The following is a 9749-nucleotide window of genomic DNA, read 5'->3' on the forward strand; positions in this document are numbered from 1 at the left end:
GATTTGTCCGGCGGCGCTGCAGAGAATGAGAGAAGAAAGGGGAAGATGGGGTCTTGGTCTGCGCTGCGGTCGCCTTCGTGACCGACTGCCGCCGCCGCTCCCGTGACCCGCCGCCGCCGTTGTTGCCTCCTTGACCCACCACCGCCGCTGCTGCCTCTGAAACTCTCTCTCTCTCTCTCTCTCTCGCGCGCGCGCGCGCGACCACGAACGGCACATCGGCGTCAGTAGCAATGCACACTTCAGAGCCCTTCAGCGTGTTGCCGGAGAAGTGCTGGTGCACTAACAGCAACCCGCATGCACCGTGGTCCTCCAGGAGGAAGAATCCAACGACGCGGGCTATGTGTCCGGTGCCGTGCCAGACCTTGTTAGCATATCCTGTGCACGTCTTTGTTGTTTTTCCTTAGTGTTTTCTCAGCCGCATGCAAATAAGGTAGGACATGCATGAGCCAACAAATTTGTGTGTGCTACTTCTCCGTGATTAGTGGATCAGACCTGACGTGCAGCTGAGTTCTAGTCGTGGGTGTTGTGGACGCAGAAGCCTGATCAATTTCGTTGGTTGGACGTGAAAGGAAAGGGAAACGACTGTATCGGATCGAGCCCGTCTTTCTCGTTCTTTTTGGTTCTGCTGCGATGAATGAAAGAAGAGGAGCACGCTATGCAGCCAGGCATCACTAATGTGCACACCGGAGGAAGGAAAAAGGAGGTTGTGATTTCTGCCCACCATGGCGAGCTTTCGTTACGTTGAGGTCGGCGTCGGAGCACTCCTTATTCAGCCCCACCTGGTGTACAGGTCACCGCCGCCGGCCCCTGGCTCCCCGCACCTGTCGCTGCCGGTGGCCATGCTGTGCGCATCGCCTGCCAAAGAGGCCCAAGGCTGCACAAGGAAGGAGGAGACTCCACGGTGAACAAAACAGCCTTGACCGAGTCAACTCAGCAAAACCACCCGGCAAATCCACTTTGGGTGAGTATTGAACGGTATTGGTTTTATTAAGGGGTTAAGTGAACCATTTTAGACTTCGGGGGGTTATGTGAACCATTGACTTTGTTGAGGGGAGTAAAATGGACTTTGTTCTAAGAAGAGATGGAGGGAGTAGACCACCATGCTATTATCAGCATAGTCCAGCAGAAGTGTGGTTGCATTGCATTTGCATCACAGCAATGCAGATTGAGATCCTGTACGTATGTATTATTGCAACCGGAGACGCACCCAACTTGCTTCCGTTCTCTACTCATCGCCAGGCCGCGTGGCTGAACAAAGCCATTCATATCCTATCCATGCCAAACAAAGCCGTACGTAGCCATGCACTGAACAAGGCCTTGTAATTCGCAGCCATGCACTGAACTAGACCGACGTCTTATCCTTGTCATCCTTTACTAATTCGGCACATCAGCGTGCTCTGAATGTATACGCGAGAGTAGGCTTGGAAATAGTAGAAGGCATGCAGAAAGGGAAGCACGCACAGGTTGGTGAGGCGAGTTTTGGTACGGGGTTCCTATCCGAACCATTGAGGATCCCTGACACATGTCGATCTCGCAGGCCTTCTTCTTCTCCTACCGTCCTACGTATCCTGGGATCGACTGGACCCAAGCAGACCGAGACGCCAGGAGTATCCTCAAACAGCAAGGTGAAGTCCCGTTTGGAGTCTGCATTGCTGGCTTCTGGTGATACAACCCAACTTTTCCTTCCCTCGTCCAGAAATGAAGATCAGTCCCAGGTTGCATGCACTTGGGTGTGGTTTGGATCATCGGATGGCCTCCGCTTTTGCTAGGCTCAGTACAGGTCTGTTTATGGGTTGTGGTGATAGAGTTGTATCCTTGACTGAAGACCGGTCCATAATGTATAGATCGACCAAATTTATATTAAAATTATCAACATCTGCAATATCAAATAAACGGAGTATAAAACATATTTCATGATGGGCATAATGGTTTTGATTTGGTATTGTGCATGTTGGTGTTCATTTTATAAATCTGGTCAAACTTCTGAAGTTTTTACTTGAGATAAACCTAATATGCGAACTAAAAAGAAACGGAGAGGGTACTTTAAACATGTTCTTTTTTATAGCACCGATTTGTCTATTTTGCTTAGAATACCACTTATGTTGTAATTTTGCGAAACTTCACAAGTGAGTAGAACACTCAGTCATGTATGTTAAAAAACATGGATTGTTTGATTTTTCCTCTAGCAACTTTTTGATTTTATTATTCATAATTGATGCGCGTGGAACTGTATCCCAAAATTTTGTGTGTAGCTAATATGTTATTAAAGCCTGGGCACATTGTAAGCTAATCCATTCTCAAACATTACTTGCCAAAAAATTATCCCAAAACTAAGAGCATTTCTAATCCATCCTCAAACCTTAGTTACAAAGAAAAAACAATCTCTAAAATTTAATTCCCCAAAAAATCTTCGGTATTAGGAGGTTGCCTTCTAACTAAGAGCAACAATACAAACTTAGGCGACAAAAACTATCTTCTGTATTGGGAGAGTGTCTTCTAACCCATCCCCAAAACACAACTCCCAATACAAAAATTTAGCTATTTGTCTCATCATTTTGCATGGATAAAGTTCATTTCAACTTCACTTCTACAACATACTTAGTCAAATCTTGATGTTTCAAAAGCATAGATGTCAATAATTTGATTCAAATTCAAACCACATACGGGTAAGAATTCTACCAACTCATCAAGACATACATGCATCAACGTGTAGCATATTGCTACGTCCTCCTCATCTTCTAATTGCTCAACCTTTCAGGTTGTTGGTGTATCGAACTCAACCACATCTTCACCCACTTGTTCCTCCACTTCAGGCCATCATCTCCCATCGAGAAGTCAATGCCTTCTAGGCCAATTTGATCTTCATTCAACTTTGCCATGAACTCTTGCACTTTCGGGTCATTTTGCACAATGTTACAGTGCACAACTTAAACCTCACACTCATAGCATCATCAGACTTTTGAGAAATCTTTTATAACAAATCATCAAGTTATCATACCATGCTTCCTGCAAAAAAGAAAGGTTATTATTGTTGGGGAACGTAATAATTTCAAAAAAATTCCTACGCACACGCAAGATCATGGTGATGCATAGCAACGAGAGGGGAGAGTGTGATCTACGTACCCTTGTAGACCGACAGCGGAAGCGTTAGCACAACGCAGTTGATGTAGTCGTGCGTCTTCACGGCCCGACCGATCAAGCACCGAAACTACGGCACCTCCGAGTTTTAGCACACGTTCAGCTCGATGACGATCCCCGAACTCCTATCCAGCAAAGTGTCGGGGAAGAGTTCCATCAGCACGACGGCGTGGTGACGATCTTGATGTACTACCATCGCAGGGCTTCGCCTAAGCACCGCTACAATATTATCGAGGATTATGGTGGAAGGGGGCACCGCACACGGCTAAGAATATGATCACGTGGATCAACTTGTGTGTCTAGGGGTGCCCCCTGCCCCTGTATATAAAGGATCAAGGGGAGGAGGCCGGCCGACCCCTATGGCGCGCCAAGGAGGAGTCCTCCTCCTAGTAGGAGTAGGACTCCTACTAGGAGGGGGAAAGAAGTGGGGAGGGAGAAGGAAAGGGGGGCGCCGCTCCCCCTCTCCTAGTCCAATTCGGACCAGGGGGAGGAGGCGCACGGCCCACCTTTGGCTGCCCCTCTCTCTCTCCACTTAGGCCCATATGGCCCATTACTTCTCCCGGGGGGGTTCCGGTAACCCTCCGGCTCTCCGGTTTTCTCCGAAATCACCCGGAACACTTCCGGTGTCCGAATATAGCCGTCCAATATATCAATCTTTATGTCTCGACCATTTCGAGACTCCTCGTTATGTCCGTGATCACATCTGGGACTCCGAACTAACTTCGATACATCAAAACTCATAAACTCATAATATAACTGTCATCGAAACCTTAAACGTGCGGACCCTACGGGTTCGAGAACAATGTAGACATGACCGAGACACGTCTCCGGTCAATAACCAATAGCGGAACCTGGATGCTCATATTGGCTCCTACATAGTCTACGAAGATCTTTATCGGTCAGACCGCATAACAACATACGTTGTTCCCTTTGTCTTCGATATGTTACTTGCCCGAGATTCGATCGTCGGTATCTCAATACCTAGTTCAATATCGTTGCCGGCAAGTCTCTTTACTCGTTTCGTAATACATCATCTCGCAACTAACTCATTAGTTGTAATGCTTGCAAGGCTTCTGTGATGTGCATTACCGAGAGGGCCCAGAGATACCTCTCCGACAATCGGAGTGACAAATCCTAATCTCGAAATACGCCAACCCAACATTCACCTTTGGAGACACCTGTAGAGCTCCTTTATAATCACCCAGTTACGTTGCGACGTTTGGTAGCACACAAAGTGTTCCTCTGGTAAACGGGAGTTGCATAATCTCATAGTTATAGGAACATGTATAAGTCATGAAGAAAGCAATAGCAACATACTAAACGATCGGGTGCTAAGCTAATGGAATGGGTCATGTCAATCACATCATTCTCCTAATGATGTGATCCCATTAATCAAATGACAACACATGTCTATGGTTAGGAAACATAACCATCTTCGATTAACGAGCTAGTCAAGTAGAGGCATACTAATGACGTTTGGTTTGTCTATGTATTCACACAAGTATTATGTTTCCGGATAATACAATTCTAGCATGAATAATAAACATTTATCATGATATAAGGAAATAAAATAATAACATTATTATTGCCTCTAGGGCCTATTTCCTTCAGTCTCCCACTTGCACTAGAGTCAATAATCTAGATTACACAGTAATGATTCTAACACCCATGGAGCTTTGGTGCTGATCATGTTTTGCTCGTGGAAGAGGCTTAGTTAATGAGTCTGCTACATTCAGATCCGTATGTATCTTGCAAATCTCTATGTCTCCCACCTGGACTAGATCCCGGATGGAATTGAAGCATCTCTTGATGTGCTTGGTTCTCTTGTGAAATCTGGATTCCTTTGCCAAGGCAATTGCACCAGTATTGTCACAAAAGATTTTCATTGGACTCGATGCACTAGGTATGACACCTAGATCGGATATGAACTCCTTCATCCAGACTCCTTCGTTTGCTGCTTCTGAAGCAGCTATGTACTCCGCTTCACATGTAGATCCCACCACAACGCTTTGTTTAGAACTGCACCAACTAACAGCTCCACCGTTTAATGTAAACACGTATCCGGTTTGCGATTTAGAATCGTCCGGATCAGTGTCAAAGCTTGCATCAACGTAACCATTTATGATGAGCTCTTTGTCACCTCCATATATGAGAAACATATCCTTAGTCCTTTTCAGGTATTTCAGGATGTTCTTGACAGCTGTCCAGTGATCCACTCCTGGATTACTTTGGTACCTCCCTGCTAGACTTATAGCAAGACACACATCAGGTCTGGTACACAGCATTGCATACATGATAGAGCCTATGGCTGAAGCATAGGGAACATCTTTCATTTTCTCTCTATCTTCTGCATTCACTACAAGAAATATGTCAACTTATGACCTTCTGTCAGTGACCCTCGAAGAATTGGTCATAAATTTATGACCATTTTAGACCAATTGGTCAAAAGCTGTTCAGGGGGCTCCAAACCCTAAACCATTGCGACCATTTTGGTCAGAAAGGTCGTAATTTCCTTACACGAAATGGTCACAAAGCAAACAGTGCTAGTACGCTGCCTTATTTCTAGTTGTTAATGACCAATATAGATGGTCATAGCCTTGTAGATTATGGTGGGTTGTGATGACTAGGCGCCATCTCATCAGTTTTGCCTATGTGTCATGTCCATGTGGCAGTTTTTGCCCTAGGTTGTGAAGCAACCTATATTTCTATCATTCCCAAAATTCCCAAAAAAATCTCATAAATTCTTTGGGGCATATCTTCATCAAATATGTAAAAATCCTTCCTTGCCTAGTTCAAACTAATTCAAGAATATTCATTTTCCTATTCTGTTCACAACAACACTTTATGAAGGAAGTGCTATTTATATATTCTTGATCGCCCTCGGAATTTTTGGGCACTCTTTCCTATCCAAATCATTACCGCATGACAAAATTCAGCTCCATTTGCCTAGCAAATCTTCCTCGGCAAATTTCCAAAGTTTTTGTCCACCTAGAAGCATTGTGAAGGAAGTACCTTTTTTATATCTCTAAATGACATGAAATTTATATAGTTCCTTCATATGCCCAAATTATCACCCTCCTCCAAATTGCAGCTCAGTCAAGTCATCTATGTGAGCCCAGGTTCAATTTATATTTTATGGCCAAATTGGCACGTTGCAAAGCAAGTGTTATATAGACCCCTCCTATTACCCTCAAACTTTTCGGGCACTCTTCCATACCCAAATCATTGCCACATGGTAATATTCAGCTCAATTTTCCTAGTAAATCTTTCTCGGGAAATTTCCAAAGTTTCTACCTCGAGAGAAGCTTTGTGAAGTAAGTACTAGCTAGGCTTACCCAAATGATCTGAAAATTTACCAGCGCATGACCATACTTAAGTAACTTACCTACACCAATTTTGAGCTCATTTCATTCATCCAATCTCTCTCACTAGTTTTCCCAAGTTTCTATCCATAGAAGAGCATTGTGAAGGAAGTACTACTTTGGCATGTACAAATGGTATCAATTTTCTGCAATGCTTTCCTATGCCCAAATAACCATCCTCCACAAAATTTCAGCTCACTCCATTCATTATTTTGAGCCCAGCTTCAACATTCATATTTTTGTCCAGCGTGGTACTTTGCAAAGCAAGTACCACCTAGGATCCTCCTTTTGAGCTAAAAATTTGTGAAGACATTCTCCTTAGTAGATGATCATCCTCAGCCAAAACTCACGCCCATTGGCCATGTGCATTTCCCGTACCGCTAATCAAACACTTGGTTGCTAATTCATGTTTGAGCATCGATCGGTCTCCTCGTGAGAATCTTATGTTCTAATTTTCTTCCTAGCACCAACCTGGGAAGTGCCCAACCCACTAGACATGCCTAGGCCACCCAGAACACATGGCAACATTACGGTCACGCAGTGACCACGCGACGGGCATGCGAGTTTACACGCTCTAGAGTTGGGGCCCTCGGCCACCGCCCAAACCTCGACGTATCGCCACCAAACCATGTATTTACGATAAAATAGGTCCTTATGTAACTAGAAATGATTTTTGGAAAAAATAAATAGCAAACTATGAGGCAGCTGCAGTTCAAATTTGACCCGCTTCCAGCTGAATCGGCGGAAATTTGTCTTTTTCACGAGAGGTGATTCAAATTTTTTTACTCCCAACCGTTTTGTCAATTATTCATTAAATATGGCCTAGTATTTTATAAAAATGATTTGGTCCAATTTTGCAACAATTATTTGGTAGTTCCTTCACAAAAAAACCTCCTTTCGGGCACTCGAAAAATGGAAAATGGTTTTTTCGTCCAACGAAAATGAAAACTTCCTTAGGCAACATTGTTTGCCACTCCAATATGAACCCTTGTGCACAATATGAGATCATTTGAACAAACTATGCCATGAATGTGGCCATAAGATTGATCATTTGGCTTGAAAGCCATTGATCTCCACACGTGATAGCTCGTTTCTGAGAACACTTTTTTAAAATAATTTCCGTATTACAAGTTTGTTATTTTTCCTGGGAACTTGGTCACATATAATGACACAATGCGAAGGTTTCCCAATTTTTTGATTTATTTTAATTTTTTATGCCCGTTTCAAAATGTGGTCAAAACGGCGGGAATGACAGTTCCTAGCTAGTGGTTAAATCATGGAATTTTTTTGGTGTTTCTATGATTAAATAGATACCTATTTACCTAGAAATGATTTTTGGAAAAAATAAAGAGCAAACTATGAGGCAGCTGCAGTTCAAATTTGACCCGCTTCCAGCTGAATCGACGGGAATTTGTCTTTTTCACCAGAGGTGGATCAAAAATTTTGACACCCAACCATTTTGTCAATTGTGCATTAAATATGGCCTAGTATTTTAGAAAATTGATTAGGTCCAATTTTTCAACAAATATATGGTAGGTCCTTCACAAAAAAAACTCATTTCAGGCACTCAGAAAATGGAAAATGGTTTTTTCGTCCAAAGAAAATGAAAACTTCCTTAGGCAACATTGTTTGCCATTCCAATATGCACCCTTGTGCATAATATGAGATCATTTGAACAAACTATGCCATGAATGTAGCCATAAGATTGATCATTTGGCTTGAAAGCCATGAATCTTCACATTTGATAGCTCATTTCTGAGAATACTTTTTTAAAATAATTACCGTATTACAAGTTTATTATTTTTCCTGGAAACTTGGTCACATATAATGACACAATGCGAAGGTTTTCCAATTTTTTGATTTTTTTTGAATTTTTTATGCCCGTTTCAAAATGCGGTCAAAAGGGCGGGCTTGACCGTTCCTAGCTAGTGGTTGAATCTTGGAAAACTTTTGGTGTTTCTCTGATTAAATAGATACTTACGTACCTAGAAATGATTTTTGGAAAAAATAAATAGAAAACTATGAGGCAGCTGCAGTTCAAATTTGACCCGCTTCCAACTGAATCGGTGGGAATTTGTCTTTTTCACCAGAGGTGGATCAAAACTTTTGACACCCAACCATTTTGTCAATTGTGCATTAAATATGTCCTAATATTTTATAAAAATTATTTGGTACAATTTTGCAACAAATATATGGTAGGTCCTTCACAAAAAAACCTCATTTCGAGCACTCGAAAAATGGAAAATGAATTTTCCGTGCAACGAAAATGAAAACTTTCTTAGGCAACATTGTTTGACATTCCAATATGCACCCTTGTGCACAATATGAGATCATTTGAACAAACTATGCCATGAATGTGGCCATAAGATTGATCATTTGGCTTGAAAGCCATTGATCTCCACACGTGATAGCTCGTTTCTGAGAACACTTTTTTAAAATAATTGTTGTATTACAAGTTTATTATTTTTCCTGGAAACTTGGTCACATATGATGACACAATGCGAAGGTTTTCCATTTTTTTGATTTTTTTTGATTTTTTATGCCCGTTTCAAAATGCGGTCAAAACGGCGGGAATGACCGTTCCTAGCTAGTGGTTGAATCTTGGAATTTTTTTGGTGTTTCTCTGATAAAATAGATACTTATGTACCTATAAATGATTTTTGGAAAAAATAAAGAGCAAACTAGAAGGCAGCTACAGTTCAAATTTGACCCGCTTCCAACTGAACCGGCGAAAATTTGTCTTTTTCACGAGAGGTGGATCAAAAATTTTTACACCCAACCATTTGGTCAATTGTGCATGAAATATGGCCTAGTATTTTAGACAAATGATTTGGTCCAATTTTGCAAGAAATATATTATAGGTTCTTCACAAAAAACCTCCTTTTGGGCACTCGAAAAATGGAAAATGGTTTTTTTGTCCAAAGAAAATGAAAACTCCCTTTGTCAATATTGTGTGCCATTCCAAGATGCAAACTTGTGCGAAATATGGAATCATTTGAACAAATATTTGATAGGACTTTCACAAAAATATTCATTTTGAGCACTGAAAAATGGAATGAATTTTTTTATCTTGAATCGATCACGACCAATTTATATTGGTCATAAGGTCATCAAATGGTTTGCTGCATTCTGATTGGACCATGAGCATATCACGCGGATCACGCATCAACCACCGTCGGATGCTTCCGGATCCAACGGCCCAAACCCACCCGAGCCGAAACCCTAGGTATGTCCTCATGGACATTTTCC

The sequence above is a fragment of the Triticum dicoccoides genome, chromosome 3A (genome assembly GCF_002162155.2).
Source record: "Triticum dicoccoides isolate Atlit2015 ecotype Zavitan chromosome 3A, WEW_v2.0, whole genome shotgun sequence".
Lineage (NCBI taxonomy): Eukaryota > Viridiplantae > Streptophyta > Magnoliopsida > Poales > Poaceae > Triticum > Triticum dicoccoides.